This window comes from Musca domestica, unplaced genomic scaffold (assembly GCF_030504385.1).
Source record: "Musca domestica strain aabys unplaced genomic scaffold, Musca_domestica.polishedcontigs.V.1.1 9, whole genome shotgun sequence".
NCBI classification, from domain to species: Eukaryota; Metazoa; Arthropoda; class Insecta; order Diptera; family Muscidae; genus Musca; species Musca domestica.
This window is the reverse complement of record NW_026712435.1, coordinates 9,945,447-9,962,901: the sequence shown is the minus strand read 5'-3', so window position 1 is coordinate 9,962,901 and position 17,455 is coordinate 9,945,447. Positions and strand designations below refer to the sequence as shown.

Genomic DNA, 17,455 nt, shown 5'->3' with positions numbered 1-17,455 from the left:
GCAAAAAATGTCGGAAATAGCATCAAATTTTAGAATAAGTTCAGATTTGTTCTAATTGTTCACCTTTGGCACGAATTATGGCCTTCAAACGGGGCCAAAATGGTTGCGTGCCCTCCAGAATATTTTCGCGATAATATTCGGCATTTATTTTGATGCCCCGGTCGATAAATACGAGCGGAGAGCGACCATCAGCTTTTATGGCGCCACACATCATCACCATGGTCGGCGCTTGAGTTCTGGTGGCCAATCGAAGATACACATTTTCAGCTGACCTCTTTGGTAAATAAACGCAATCATTTTGTTTGTTTACAAACTGCAGGATAACGAATGTTTTCTCATCGGAGAAAACCAAATTCGGCAGTTCACCACTTTCGGTCAAGCGAAGCAACTCTTCAATTTTCATTCTGTTGCGGTGTAAGTTCTTGTACTTTTTGGAATTTCAATGGCTTTACCCCGAGCTCATTTTTCAATATTTGACGAATGGAATATTGCGATATGTTCAGCCCACGAGCCACTGCGACGCGGGTTTCGATCAAGTCTTTTCTTTACTTTTCGAACTATTTCTGTCGATGTTGCTGTTTTCTTCCGTCCACTTCCTCGACGTCGGGCTATGCTACCAGTGTCACGGTAACGAGCGATGTTACGAGACACAAACGATTTGTTCACATTTTAATGCCGGAATAACTTTTTTTCTGGAAAATTCTCACCAAAATGCTTTTGGTCGCTTGTAAACAATATAATGAGCTGTCTGTCACTGGAATAATTTTAACAGCTATTGGACGAGCGGCTTAGAAATGACAGCAGTCTAAAGTTGGTTGCAGTTTTTTCATCTCACCCTGTATGTCCTAGAAATTCCCAACTGATCAGATTTCCCTGTGTGTAAACAAGCTTTTAACATTTTGATAGGGAGATATTTTCCTAAGAAGGATTATCTAAAAACGAGTGAGTAACGCTAACCCAAAATCACTTGTCTTCTTGTCTTTCCCCAGTAATGGATTTAAAAAAAAACGTATTTTCGGAATTTTTAAGAAATCTTGAAAAATGTACCATAAACAAAAACCAAAACAATGTCCATTGTGCCAAGAGCCGATTGCATCTGACCTGTCGATTTAAAATTAATGTTATGTTAATCGAATTTTGTCGTTTTAGTTTTTTTTTTCTCTTCTCGTTGTCGGTGTTAATTTTATTTTCTTGTCCGTGGTGCTCTCCAGGCCAACTTACAAGGCAGATGCCAATTTCCAAAGATAAGGTTTATGGCAATGGTATGGGTGTTGGTATAAAATAATCGTTTGTGTCTGTGTGTAGTTCTTTGTTTTATCTCTTGACTGCAGTTTGTTTTATTTACTTTGTTAATTTTTTTTATTCCACTTTTTTTGCTTCTCCTTTCTTTATTTTGTAAATGTTCAGAGATTATTGTATGTACTCATTTTTACTCTCCATTGTTTTTGTTGCTTCGTTCGTTCGTTCGTTCATTATTATATCTGATTATTGTAGGGGCTCTTCTGATGGCATTCGTGGCCATCGTCGTCGACGTTGTTGTTGTTATTATTGCATATTGGCTGTGACTGACTGACTGACTGCAGGCGTTGCACTATTTCAAGGTCTCTCGGACACTTTATAAATAGTAAACAATTAAGCCAAACAACAAAAACAGCAACAACAACAACAAACTGTAATTATTGCCTTTATTCATTCAAGACAGAAACAAAATTGCCCCATGAATTTTACATTTGAGGGCCCACTACTAAAATACTATTCTGCATTTGAGCATAAATGGCGGTAGTGGCCCGATCGACGGACCGAGCTATTAATTTATGATATTTTGATTACGTTGTTAATGTTGTTAATGACGACATTGCATTTATTAAAGCGGGGGACCATTTTGACTTGTAATACTCATAAATAAAGATAATAGCATTTGTCCGTGGATACCAGTTTCATCTTAGGATACAGACCTACAAGTTTTTTGCTGCAGAGATTGCAAAATAACTGTCTACCGGCAATAAATCAATTTAAGCCACATGACCCTGGACATGAGAGTAACTTGTTTTGAGAAGGATAATTTGTAAAAGTATTCGTCCACGTTTGCATCGAAATAATGTTTTTGAAGGTTACTTAAGCGTCTCTCACAGTTTTCATAATCTAGTTTAGATTTGTTGGAACTGGTCGCCTTTGGCACGAATTATGGCCTTCAAACGGACAATGAAACCGTGACAAACTCGTATGTTGCTCTGCCGTATGTTGGCCCATTCTCGGCGAAGCGCTTGCTTGAGGTGATCGACACTTTGTTATTTTTTAGTGCCAACCTAAATACTCCAGACACAATAGTCCAACGGGGATTGGTATCCGGCTATTATGGCGGTCCACACCATCACCATGGCCGGCGCCTGATTTCTGGTGGCCAACCGAAGGTATACATTTTCAGCTGACCTCTTTAGCAAGAAAACACGATCATTTTGTTGTTTTACAAACTGCTGGACAAAGAATTTTTTCTCATCGGAGAAAACGAAATTCGGCAGTTCACAACTTTCGGCCAGGCGAAGCAACTCTTTAACTCTTTTGAGTCTAATTTCTTTCTGTTGCGGTGTAAGTTCTTGCACTTTTTGGAATTTCAAAATTTATGTGAAATTCTTAAAATTTATGTGAAATCGTACAGTATTTTTGATTTGTCCCTTTAACTATTACTTTTTTGATTCTTGTATATTTTAGGTGCAAACTTATATTAAAGAAAAACAATCACTGCATTTTTCGACATAAATATAAACGTTTGAAAATAATTACTTCAAGTCATGTTTTATGAAATTCACGAGTTCGAGTTGTAGTAATTTTCAGCAATAATTTTTCATGATTAAATACGTTTAATGTTAAAATGTTAACTCGAATTTCAACAACATTATGGCAATAAATGTCGTCAGGTTGTCTGTCGTTCGGTCGTTATTGGTTTTTGCAAACTTGCTGCCTTTTGGCATTTTGATAATTATAGTATTGGTATTTTTCCTTCTTTTTTGTTTGTGTTTGCTGCTATAAGAGCAAATAACCATTATTTATAAATTACTATCAATTACTTTTTTTATGTAATTACATACTGTGATTAAAGTTGATGTCTTGTTTTTAATACGTATGTATTTATTTTTTTAATTTCAAATATAAAAAGTTCTGTAAGAAATGTGAACAAATTTCTGGCATTCAATTCTTTTGAAATTTAAGAATGCAGATACAAATTCAAGTCAAACACATTCGTGTTGCAGATACCGAAAAATTAAGTTAGTTTACACACAGTGCATTCGGCTTATTTATGTCCTCATTGAAGACAAAAATACGAGTTGTTCAATAAATTAAGCGCAATAAAATACATATTATTATTTGTCAAAATTACATATTTCCTAATTGTAAAAATAAAAAAAGATTTATACGTAATTTTTTCCCAAATGTGTAATATTTTCATCCACCGTGTGTAATATGTAATTTCCATGTGGCAACACTGGATATGAATCATCCAGTTGCATCAGCTGATTGAGAATCAGCTGTTTTGTGGCCGATGTGATAAAGTTTCAAATCTTCAGGCAAATAATATAACTTTGATACATCTAATTTTTCACTTCAAATATTGTAATTTAGACACGATTTTCTCAATAATTTAAAAGTGTAACTCATTAATTTCGCAAAACAGCTGTCATTTCTCTGGATTTGTTTGATACCTTTTTGTGATATTTATACGTGAGAGAGGAAACTCTCTCATTACAAGTTGCTGAGTAGCTTTTACTGGGAAAGTTATCGTTCGACCGACCAACTATTCTTGCCCATAAAGACGCGATGATTTATTTAAGTTATTTCTACCCTAATTGAAATGGCCTAATTCATTTCATCGTTAAAAAAACATTTCCTGCCATTAAATGTCATTTACGTATAATATCTTTATTGTTTTTAATTAAATTTATTTATTTATTTCTTGGTTTCCTATTCATTGCATTTTCTTACGTGGCCATATTATTTGATTTAGTTTTTTCTTTCTTTCTTGTGTTACGTTTAGTTCAAATACCTTCCTTCATTAACTAAACAGATAGAGATAAAATGTGGCGCATAGCTTTACCATTTGCCATGGAAGCCAGTATAGATTTTCTTTTTATACCCTACACCACAAGGTGGTCAGGGTATTATGACTTTGTGCATTTGTTTGTAACAGGCAGGAGGAAACGAGATTGACCCATAGTTCCTTTTGATGATCTGCATAGAATCGCATTCTGAGTCGATTTATGCATGTCCGTCCGTCCGTCCGTCTGTCCATGTATTTTTGTAAACAAAGTACAGGTCGCATTTATTGCCCGATCCAGATGAAATTTTGCAAAGATCTTTTGTTTGGCCCAAGGACGAACCCTATTGAAATTGGAGATAATCGGTCAAAATTTAGATATAGCTCCCATATATATCTTCGTCCGATTTGCCTTTTATTGTGCACCAAACGTGTAATATCAGCCCGAATTGTATGGAATTTTGCATATACACCCCAATTAGGCCTGGAAATATGTATGCCAAATTTAATCGAAATCGGTTCAGATATAGCTATAGCTCCCATATATATTGTTCATCCGATTTGTTATTTTTGTCCACCGCCGCCGTAATATGCACTATGCAACAACAATATTTGGGGAAATATATCAAATACAGCTCAGAAATACATTTGCTAAATTTTATCGAGATCGGTTCAGATTTGGATATAGCTCCCATATATAACTTCGTCCGATTTACCTTTTATTGTGCACCAAACGTCTAATATTTGTCCAAATGGGATGGAATTTGGCACGCACGACCGATTTGAGTCTAGAAGCTAGTATGTCAAAGATCGGTTCAGATATAGCTATAGCTTCCATATATATTATTCATTCGATTTGTTACCCACAACCGTAATATGCACTCCGTAACAACGATATTCAGGGAAATATATCAAATACAGCTCAGAAATATCTTTGCCAAATTTTATCGAGATCGGTTCAGATTTGGATATAGCTCCCATATATATCTTTATCCGATTTCAAATTAATTGTGCATATTTAGTCCTTTGAACTTTAAATTATAATTATAATCATAGCGTGTATGATTGACTTCTCCCATAAAAACTTTTTATTGTTATGTGGAGCTCTACTTAATTAGTAAAGTGGTGTAGGGTATCAAAAAGTCGGCACGCCCGACTTTAAGACTTTCTTTACTGGTTTCAATTACTTTTGTTTTACAATCTGGAAACATTAAAAAGCTTTTTGTTGTTGTTGTTGACTTGATGTTTTACTGGGAATGCGACATCAGCTACATCTTGCTGCAATGCAAGTAAGTAGTTACAAAAGAAATGTGTGTGTGTGTGTTTGTTTGTTGTTGGCACTGGGAGTTCAGCAGATACAGGCGTCGATATTGATGTACAAACCGACACATAACATAACATTAAGCGGAGGTCACGTACATCCATTTATATTAAATTATCTTTGCCATAATAATAAATTGAATGCAATTATTGAAATAATCGTTATTTATTGCTGTGCAACAACAAGAAGAACTGCACACACACACACACACAAACGCAGCAGTTAATACGATGATGCGCTGAGCACGCACGCGTAAACAAAGTAAAAAATGAAATAGATGCGCGCATCTTCAATATATCGACATACCGATGTGATTGCAGTTAAATGCTATCATTTTTAAACATATTTCTATCTTTTGATTCTGATCAAAATGACAAATTCCCATGAAGGCAAAACATGGCTCAGTTTATTAACAATTATCATGTGGATATTTCTGAGATTCTGAAATATAGAGTTATCTTCCTAAATTGCAGAAGAGTGTAAGAAGTAAACGAATGAATTCACAACAAAATGTAAACATTAAGGAAAACAAAACAACATCCCATTTTCATGCAGCTATCTATCTATCTATACGTCCATTGTCATGTTAATGAGGCATTTCCTTTCGGCACCGTAACCGTCACCGTCGTCGGTGCCTTGTTACTCTCTGACGCTGGGCTGCGTTGTTGTTGGTTGTTGCTTTTTGTTCGTCGTATTGTCTGATGTTACAAATGAATACCATCATAGATAGTGATTCACCCCGGATTCGTGGAAGAAAAACTGAAACTGAAATAATCTCAATATAAAATCACTATAATTAAATGTAATTATTTCAGGGTTTTTTGTTGTTGTTGCTGTTGTTGGTCGCTAAACCGGTATTTGCGCTTTTCATTGTTGTTTTTTTTTGTACTTTGCTTAATTTATGCATTAAATTAAGCATTTGTCTTTTTTTTTTTTTTGCAAACTAACTCAAGCAAATAATTTAAATCAATTGTTTTCAAAGTGTTGCCACCCGCACAACCGCACACTTCGACAACAACAAATGTAATTTATTCTAAGTATTTAAGAAAGAAATGTTTTTTGAAATTAAATCTGTTAACAGAAAAAAAAAACATTCAATTTTATTTAAACCCAAATTAAAGCTGCAAAAATCATTGAGGCCTATAAATTTTGTTTATATCCTTCACCCACTTATATTTGGGCAATCAAATCTGAAATCTTTTGTTTCGAAATTTTATTAATTTGTTTTTTATTAGCTGTAGTATTTCTTTTGGGTTTTATGGCTGTAATAAAAAAAGGAAACTCACTTTCAACAGTGCTGCCAGCGTCCATAAATACATAATTAAGCTGTAGGTGGTGAAGTAAGGCATTTCATGCCACCTTTTTTAAATTAATGCAATTTTTTGGTGCTTAAGGCAAATTGAAACAGAATGGACTCTTGGTTTGTTGTTCCCGTTTTTTTTAGTTGATTGAAATAAGAAAATTTAATATTAGGTTGATGTTGCAGTATACGAAGCCATTTAAACACACAATTTTTCCAAATATGGCTAAATAAAACGCATGTGTGGGAGAATATAATTTCTTTTATCAAAATAATTTGATGGCCTAACTATTCGTATACAGCTCCAAAAGTCCAGACTCCTTGATGAGAATTTTACAGTTATTTCGTATAGAAAGCTCACATACGATAGAGTTGAGAAATGACAGCCACTAAATAGAAATATTTAGCATAATGTGCAAGTAAGAAAGCAACACGTAAGCCGGGCTAAACACTGAATACCCTCCACCATTTGAAACGAATTTGGAAATTTTCAAAACAAAAAAAATCTTAAAAATTCTTTTAAAATCTTAAAAATACCGGATATAGCCGTTATTTAAACGAAGCCATAAGCCATTACAATATTCAAATACGAAACTTGAAAAAAATCGGGTGAATAATGTTGCTAAAATCATTAAAATACCAAATATAGGGAGGTACCGTTAAATCGGGGCTATACGAAAGACACAATTTTCTGTCAGAGGCTGTAGTACCTATCAGTAACTTCAAATTTAAAACGATGTCAGTGAATATTGTACCTTAAATCGTCAAGGGCCTATACGAAGATCTGGACCTACATAGACAATTTTCTGTCATAGAACTCTAAATACAACTCCGGTGAATAATGTCGCTTGAATAATCAAAATACCGAATATTGGGAGGTACCATTATATGGGGGTTCTAAATTCGAAATTTGAAACAACTTTGGTGAATATTGTCTCTAAAATTGTGAAAAGATCGAATATCGGGGGATTACTGTTGTATGTGGACTATACTCAGAACGAACTCCTTTTGTGGATTTTTAGACAATTTCATTGAAAAACTTGTCTACAATCATCAAAATACCGAATATTGGGGGGTACCGTTACATGGAGGCTATACGATATCGTGGACCGATATAGCCCATCTTCGAACTTAACCTGCCTGCAGACAAAAGTGTGATCTGTGCAAAATGTTTGCTTTCTATCTTTATTCGTTTTGACGGACGGACGAACGGACTACACCAAATCGTCTTAGAATTTTACGCTGATGAAGAATATATATACTTTGTTGGGTCTAAAATTATTATTTCGATTAGTTGCAAACGGAGTGACGAACTTAATATATTCTCCATACTATCTATGGTGGAGGGTATAAAAATACTGATTAATTAATTACATAAACATTTACACCCTTGTTTTTCAAATTCCAAAACAGAAAAACTTCAAATAGATAATCTCGATCTATCGAGATTACGCAACGATATCGAGTAACCAAACACAGCTAAAAGATTACATATATGAATGAAAAAAAAAAAAAAAAAAACATATTTATAATGCCATGCGTACAATTGCCACTTGTGCAATAAAATTATTATTTTCATTCAATAAAATAAATTGTTCATTTCATTATTTATTTCATGTGAGCTTTCAAGTTGAGTGAACTACTGGTGAGCTCAAGTAGCCGTTGCCAAGTGTGTGAGAATGTGAGTAGCACGAGTAGTTCATTTACAGTTAAAACATTGAATTAATATAAAATAACATCTATTCATTGATTGATTGTTCTGCCGTTCTGATAAGGAGCAATATCGATGCGGTTGTCATTTTAAAACAAGTCTCATAACTTGACAATATATTTTCAAAGTGATTAAATGTTCAATTGCAACTCTGTTTACATTTAAATTTTGTGATTCTAACTTCGTTTCCGGTATGTGACAGGCCATACTTCTCTTAACCATTAAACTTGGCATCACTTTTAAGATATTTGTCACTAAATCTATTCGACTGCACCATTACTATTTTGTTGCATCATTTCAAAAAAAGAAATCCTTCATACATGAGAGTGTGTATTTCGTCATAACAAAACCTAATGGCAATTTATCAAATGTGTACTTTTTTCGCAATTAATTACAAGAGACATATAAAACAAGTTGTTGTCGTTGCCGCCGCCATTGTTGGCATCATTTTTGTGTTTTGCTCGGTTGAACATAAAATGCACTTTTGTAAACAATTAGAAAATTAAACAAAGCAAAAAATAATAAAAATAATAATCAACATAATAAACTAGAGGTTATCAACATGTAAACACAACTAATTGCCAGCCGTTTGAGTTTTTTTGTTTTCTTTTAAAATGTTATAAAATGTTGTTATTTTCATTACTAAAAACGATAGGTTGTTGCTGCAGTTCTTAATTAAGAAAAGAAAAAAAGAAAACATAAATAAATAATAAAAAGATAAAATCTGAAGATTAGAGATCTATTTGAATTTCGCTGAGGTTTTTAAATAGCGTTTTGTGCCATGTAAACAATGACTTAACAATAGCTGGCTCTAGTGAATTGTAGCTTAAATCAGTTGCAATAGTTTTACTATTTCCAGGTCTAAAAAGTGAAGGAAGAAAAAAATTGTCCAATAATGACATTTTAGAATAATTCACAAAAATCGATCATTTACCAAAATTTTTATACGAATTTTTATTGGAAGCTGTTCAAAAGTATGGTAAGTGAGAACGAAATGAGAGAGACATTTTGAAATTAGTTAGTTAGTACCACGGTAGAAGAATATAGGTAGACTCATCGACACAGCTTCTGGGACAATGAACTGTCAAACCAATTTTGGAATTGAAAATGTTGAATGAAAAATTATTTAAATTTGTAAAAATTGTTGAAAAACACGAATTATAATAACCTCCGAATGTTGTCGTATAAGAAAACATATAAAAATCTACCTATATTTGAAAAACATTTAATTTTTTTTGACATATCAATGCTCACAAGCGTTGATGCATCTACCTGTATTCTTCTACCATGGTTAGTACTGAGAGTTCGCGAATTCTTACACGGAAAATTTCTCCAGCAATAATTATTCCGTAACAATCAGTTGTTTTCAACACACAAACCCATTTAACCAATTTTTTGCTGAAAAAAAGTTACAACAATTATTAACAACAATAATTTAGGTTTGTATCTTTTATACCCTCCATCATACATAGTATGGAGGTTGTATTAAGTTTGTCAATCCGTTTGTAACTAATCGAAATAATCATTTAGACCCAACAAAATGTTTATATTCTTGATCAGCGTAAAATTCTAAGACAATTTAGTACTGTCCGTACGTCCTTCTGTTGTAATCACGCTAGAGGCAAAACGAATAAAGATAAGAAGCTAAATTTTTTCACAGATCAGTTCGAAGATGGGCTATATTTGTCCACGGTATCGTATGCCCCATATATACGGTACCCCCCGATATTCGGTATTTTTATGATTGTAGACAAATTTTTCAATGAAATTGTTTGAAAATCCACAAAAGGAGTTCCTTCTGAGTACTTTACCAAAGACGTAAAATGGTAAAGCCTATAAAAAACACATTTAGAGAAAAAAAATGCCAAATAAAAGTTTGAAAAATCCAAAAATTGGATTTCAAATTTCTATACTATAGACTTTCCCAATTAATTGCATATTTTATAAGTGGTTTAAATCGCTTAACATTGCTAACTATGTTGTTACGATATCATAAAAACAGAGGTATTTTCACAGGGCTGCCATATTTCGACTCTGTCTTGTCCCTTCTTTGACTTTACCCTCTGGAAGAGTAATATACCATATAACGATACCGCCAATATTCGATATTTTGACGACATTCACCGGAGTTATTGTTTTAAATTTCGTATCTAGAATTCGTAGTGGGTGTTACAGCCTATGAAAAAATTGCTAAATATTCGGTATTTAGTTTCAAATTACGTATTTGGAGTTCATAATGGGAACTATGGGTTATGATAGAAAATTGTGTATGCTGGTCCAGATCTTCGTATAGACCCCATATATCAGTACCTCCCTATATTCGGTATTTTGACGATTTTAGGTACAATATACACTGAAATTGTTTGAAATTACGTATTTGAAGTTCCTAATAGGTACTACTGTTTGTGACAGAAAATGGTCTATGCAGGTTCAGATCTTAGTGTATGCGCCATACATCAGTACCTCCATACACTCGGTATTTTGATGATTTTAGCTACATTTTTCACTGGATTTTTTTTTCAAATTTCGTAATTGAATATTGCAATGGCTTATGACAAAAGTTGCCTATGCAGGTCCATGTCTTCGTATAGACGCCCATATAACGCCTATTTTCGGCATTTTTATGATTTTAAGAGAATTTTAAGGGATTTTTTTTTGAAAATTTCCAAATGGTGGAGGGTATTTCAAGTACGACCGAACTTACTGTTTTTTACATAATGTTTTTGTTTTTGTAATGAAAATATAAAAAAATAAACTGCATCTAAATATTTCCGCAATTAAGATTTTGCGCCAAGTTTGTTTTTCAGCTGTTACCTTACAATTGTTTTACAATATGCTGCTCGTTTACTTTTTGCAATTTCTTCTCTCGAGAGAGATTGAAATTCTTACTTTTTTACAATAACTTCTTACTGAGTAAATGTTACTGAGAAAGTAATCAAACGGACCTATTGCTTTTGGTGGTTAATTATAAGGTGACTGCTCTATTTAAATGTTATAGAAAAAACACTTTTGCCAAGAATATGTCTATTTATTATTTCGATAACAGACTCTTTAATAAAATTAACAATACGTCAAATAAATGATAAATTTTCGTAAAGCGCGTGGTGAGCTGCCAGTGTGTGTGTGTGTGTGTGTTTATATTTTGGTTTATCTATTGTTCTCTGGCCACACATCAAATTACCACCATGTTACGAATTTAAAACTATTTTAGTATTTAAGTGTTCCCATAAACGTTAAATATTAATTGTACTTGTTTTCTATGCTTCACTCTTGTCACAATTGTCATTTAGCCATGTAATCTATTTTGATTAAATATTTGACATCGTTTTAGTGTGAACATTCTTTTTTTTTTGACATTTTTCCGGAAATCAAATTTGATTGAATTAAAGTCATTTCCCGTCATTAATAACACCATGCCTTCGAAGTGTCACCCATGTGACACTCTATCTCTCTCATTCTAATGTTGGCATGTTGTGTGGCTCTTCAGCACCCACATTTGAAATACCTAGGGCCTTATGGGGAAATTATGCATGCGTATGACAATGGTACGTGAGCATTGACATCCCTTATGTACTTTTCGTACGAAATGCATTCTTCGATACACATCCGAATGTGTGTCTGTGCATATGAATTATTTCATTTGTAATTTTTGATCTTCGTTAGTAGATCTTATGGCTACGACAACAATAAAGTCTGTCAATAACAAAAAAAAAAAAAATGAGAAGAATAAAAACTTAACCTCATCGCTCTCTCATCATCGCAGTAAGCGTATGTAACAATCACAACAAGGCAGCGAGATTCCCTCGCTTCTCTTGTTCTGTTGCTGGTCCGTGTGTATGAATGTGTGAATGCAATAATTTACCCTGCATGTGTCAAATGGTTCAGATATCAAAATTAATTGACACTTTTTGAGCTTATGCTTGTTTTATGTTCGTACATACAAACATACAGGCTGGCAGGCAGACAGACATACACTTAAGTATGCGCCGAGGAAACACATGTTTGTTTTTGTAATGGCTTTTTTCCTTCAATTTCAGTTGTTTTATTGTTAATGCTATATTTATGTTGGTGTTTTTTTGTTGTTTCCATTTTTTTGCATTGCAATTAAATTTGAAAGTAAAAATACTGCTTAAATTCAACGCATGAGTCTTTTTCCTAGATGACAACGAAATAAAAATTGTCTCGACTTTTTTGTGTTGCAATCTCTCATTTGATTCGTTCGTTAGATTCGCTGCATCCACAAAGATGTGGATGTTTTTGCTTCGCTTCTTCTGCCTTCTTCTCACCTCTTGTCTCCTCCATTCCATGTCATGAAAAAGTATCTCGTGCACTTTGCACGAGAAATTGAGTTTTACGGCTGTGTTAAAGTGCCTGTCGGTTTGTGTCTGCAAGAAATGTCTGTCCCAATTGATTTTCATGTTCGTTGTCACAGGCAGCGTGTAAATAATTTAAATTTTTTTAACAACAAATAAAATATGTTTCAAATGCATAAAATATGTTGATGCGAATTAAATTTAATTTAATGCCATCAAAGCAAACCTCAAGGAAAATTTGAAATCTCATTTCAAAATAAACATGAAAATCATCAATTCGACGCACTAGTTATTTGTCTCGTATGAGACGAATTAATTTAGGCTGTTGTGAGGATAAACTTGATTAGAATATTAAAAAATATCATAAAATTGGGTCATGCATTTACAGATTAAATAAAGAATTTGTTACAGGTCTGTTTTACACCGACACCTAAATTATTTGACGTTTTATCCAAGGAATTGACAAATTTAATAATGCGTTTTATGAAAACATGTTCGGAATATTGGTGACAGGTGTCACCTACGTATCATTGATAAGTGCCGCGTATATACTGTAATAGGTACTACCTGTTTCTATTTTTGCATTTCACTGCTTTGTTTATTGTGGTCAACAAATATAATTCTCATTCACATCGTGTCACCTGAGCATTTAATACTTTGGTATTTGCTACTTAAGAGAGGCTAGTGCAGGGAGCCTGTTACCATTTTTTGAAATTCCCTCTTCTATTTCGATAAATAAAAGTTTTGTTTAAATGCAAAAATCTGTTGTTTTTGCAAGGTTATATTTATAAAACAAATAATTATCAAAAAATACTTTTAAACATTTTTTTTTTTTGTAAAAATTACCACCACGTTATAAAATATGTCACCTCACCAGTTAAAGGTTAACGAATTTTGCAAAGGCGTCCCATAGTGGAAACCATATCAATACTTAACACAGAGACTTCGTTTCCGGTTCCACACAGAGACTTCGGTTTCCTATACCCCGCAGAGGTTTTTGTTCCCCACAGAGACTTCGGATTTCTGTACCCCACGAAAGCTTCAGCTTTCCGTTCCACTAAGAGACTTCGGTTTTCTGTACCCCAAGAAAGCTTCGGATTTCGTCCCACTTAGAGACCTCGGATTTCTGTATCCTACGGAGGTTTCTGTTCCCCATAGGGACTTCGGTTTACTGTACCCCACGGGGGCTCTAATTCCCTCTCCGTACGATTATGGAGTAGTTTGTGGTTATAGCCCTTAGAAATAGTATTAATAACCCATCGTTCCCGATCATCAACCGAATTCCCGATCATCACCGCATCGTCGCTTCCCGATCATCAACCGAAATCCGGAATATAATCTCATCGTCGTTTTCGATCATCAACTGAATTCCCGAACATCATCGCATCGTCGTTCCCGTTCATCAACCGAATTCCCGAACACCAGCGCATCGTCGCTTTCCGACCTTCAACCGGAATCCCGAACATCACCATATCGTCTTTTCCCGATCATCAGCCGAATTCTCAAAACTCATCGTGTCATTTGTTCCCCGATTATCAGCCGAATTCATCATTCCGATCATCGCAGAACCTAACCACATCTAATACCTATATCAATAAACACTCATTCTGGCCCCAAGAGGGAAAAATAAACTGTTTTATTTTGTAAGGTTTAGTGGGTCTATATAGAGACCAGGGACACGACTGAACGTATCCAAGTCGACGACAAAACCACGTTACAATACTTGAAATTATTTTCAGATATTGATATATTCTATTAAGTCCTATTCTAGTTTTATTATCAATTTCTCTACAATTAAACCACATAAAACTTGAACTTTATTAAAAAAAGATATCATCAGACAAATAATCTTCACTTAGGTTGTAATGTAAATACACTATTTTCATATAAAGTCCGTATTAAATAGTTCCCATGCCTAATCATATCTTCATGAAATGTATTTTCCAAGCATTACTCTTCAAATCAATTTGCTTTTGAATTTATTGCTGACTAGTAATAGTCACAAAAAAATAAATAAATATAATTTAGTTTACATTTAACATTATGCAAATGATTATATTTTATCTTTTTTTTGTTGGTTATTATTATTAGTATTTGCATAAGGAATTCATGGCAAACCAAAAGCAACAACAATGAAAAATGCAAGTCTCACAATAGCAGATAGTTGTCGTACCCAAGTATTTTATAAATACCAAGGTACCCACCATTGAATGAAAACTTTTTTCACTTTTGAGTGGTTGTGGCCCAAAGGGTTACCAAGTAATCGAAAGAATTAAATAAAATAAATGTGCAATGGATCACATATTTTAGATAAGGCACAAGTTTAACATTTACTTATTTTTCATTTGGTGGCAACCCTGGCCTCTTGTTTATTTTTTCCTATACGTAACCCCATGCATATTTTAGAGCCACTTTACAATCATTATTTCTTTGGGTATTTTTTTTTGTTTTGTTTTTGCAGTTTTGTTTGTTTTTATCAATTTGACATATTGACGTTAAGTTAAAAAGTGCATTACGCTAAATAAAAAATAATGCATCGGAGACAAAGAAACTTGACGAACGAAAAAGCAACAACAACAACTTGAATGGCAAGTATTTCACATAAAATGGTTAAAGTTGGGAAGCGACACTAAACATAGACATTAAAAAAAATGAAAATCCTATGCGGACCTTTAAATATAGCAAGAGACCGTTGGCATGTAATTAGTTTATATTCTTTAATGTTATTTTATTGTTATTTCAAAAGCTTGAATCTTTTTGTGGTAAACCCCCTCTCTCCAATCTCTCTTTCACGCCATGTTCCACTTCAAGCAATAAAAGAAAATTGCCTGGAACAAATTAAAGACCGTATGAAGAAATTCAATATTAATGTTCGCACAATTTCACATCGTAAACCTATAAAATACCACTCTAGTACAGTCATCATAAAGTTGAGTACAACAGCAGGAAGGAAGCAAACCGAAAAAGAAATGGTAACGGCAAAAGAAAAATATTATAACCCAAATGCTGCCGTTAACTCACACCACACAAATGCCGAGGCACAAAACAAATGGCAGTAGAGGAAATCCTTGAATGTAATAAATTTAAAATAATTACCCATTATACCTTGCGACTGGGGGCTTTGGAATAAATACACTACACATAAACATATATAGGGTGAAATGAAAAAACTGCAACCAACTTTAGACTGCTGTCATTTATAAGCCACTCGTCCGACAGCTGTTAAAATTATTCCAGTGGCAGCTCATTATATTGTTTACAAGCGTACAAAAGCATTTCGGTGAGAATTTTCCAGAAAAAAATAGTGTGATTTCTTTATATTTGGCTGGAAAACCACAAGTGGCTACCGTTAGAGAACTCCATCATTTAAATGTGAATAAATCTTTTGTGTTTCGTACCATGGCTCGTTACCGTGATACTGGTAGCGTAGTCAGATGTCAAGGAAGTGGACGGAAGAAAACAGCAACATCAGCAGAAAGGGTTCGAAAAGAAGCGACTTGATCGAAATCTGCATCCCAGTGGCCTAAAAATGGCTCGTGAGCTGAACATATCGCAATATTCCAAATATCTATTCGGCAAATATAGAAAAATGAGCTCGGGGAAAAGCCTTTGAAATTTCAAAAAGTGCAAGAACTTACACCGCCACAAAATATACTAAAAAGAGCTAAAACTGTCGAATTTGGTTTTCTCGGATGAGAAACGAATGTTTTCTGTCCAGTAGATTGTAAACAAACAAAATGATCGTGGTTACTTGCCAAAGAGGTCAGCTGAAAATGTGCACCTTCGGCTGGCCAACAGAACTCAAGCTCTTGCCATGGCGATGGTGTGGGCCGCCATAACAACCGATGGTCGCTCTCCGCTCGTATTAATCGACCGTGGTATCAGAATAATTGCCGAATATTATCGGCAAAATATTCTGTAGGGTGTATTAAAGCCTTGGTCACGCAAACATTTTGGCCGCAGACCTTGGACATTCCGCACCATCGCACTCATCGCGCGCCACCCAAGAATGGTTACAAAATGAGGTTCCTCGCTTCATTTCCAGGAGTATTTTGTAAAGCAAGGTTGGCACTAAAAAATACCAAAGTGTCTATCACATAAAATACCGCAGAGCAACATTCGGGCAGCGGTTTCATTGGTCGTTTGAAGGCCTTAACTCGTGCCAAAGGTGACCAATTCGATCAAATCCCAACTTATTCTAAAATTTGATGCTAATTAAAAATAAATGTAAAAATTATGTCGTTTGACTTTCTTGCAGGTTTTTATATCCTACCCTGTATATACATCTGTGTGAAGAAAGAAATAAAAAGATGCACATAGCTGATCTGTTTAATGAGTATATTTCTTGAGATGTGGATATATAAGTTCAATTACTATTGCAGGGAAAATATTACCTACCATTCTTTTTTAAAAGTGGATTAAACTTTCTGTTATGAAATTATTGTGAAATGCACTTGGTAGAAGAATACAGGTAGACGCATCAACGCTTGGAAAAATTGATATGTCAAAATTGTTTAAATGTTTTTTTTTTTTTTAAATAAGTAGATTTGTATATGTTTTCCCATACGAGCCCAATTATAATATGCTTTTTTAGCAATTTCTGCAAATGTCTATAATTTTTCATCTAAAAAATTCCTGGTGTCTCAGCAGCTGTGTCGATGCGACTACCTGAATTCTTATACCATGGAAATGCAATTAAAAGACACCCGTGAAAAAACTTGAATAAAACAGTAGATTAGAGTTGGGTAACTTTGAAATGAACCGATGGGAATGAATTATT

At 34.1% G+C, this 17,455-nt stretch overlaps 1 protein-coding gene and 1 long non-coding RNA gene across 7 annotated transcripts in view; both read right to left on the bottom strand.

The window, feature by feature from the left end:
- LOC101900516 (methylcytosine dioxygenase TET) overlaps positions 1-17,455 on the bottom strand; it is a 294,319-nt gene that overhangs the window by 41,175 nt on the left and 235,689 nt on the right. The window lies entirely within an intron of this gene.
- The window catches only part of LOC131806868 (uncharacterized), a 37,177-nt gene that overhangs the window by 1,989 nt on the left and 17,733 nt on the right, over positions 1-17,455 (bottom strand). The gene's annotated exons all lie outside the window — the stretch shown is intronic.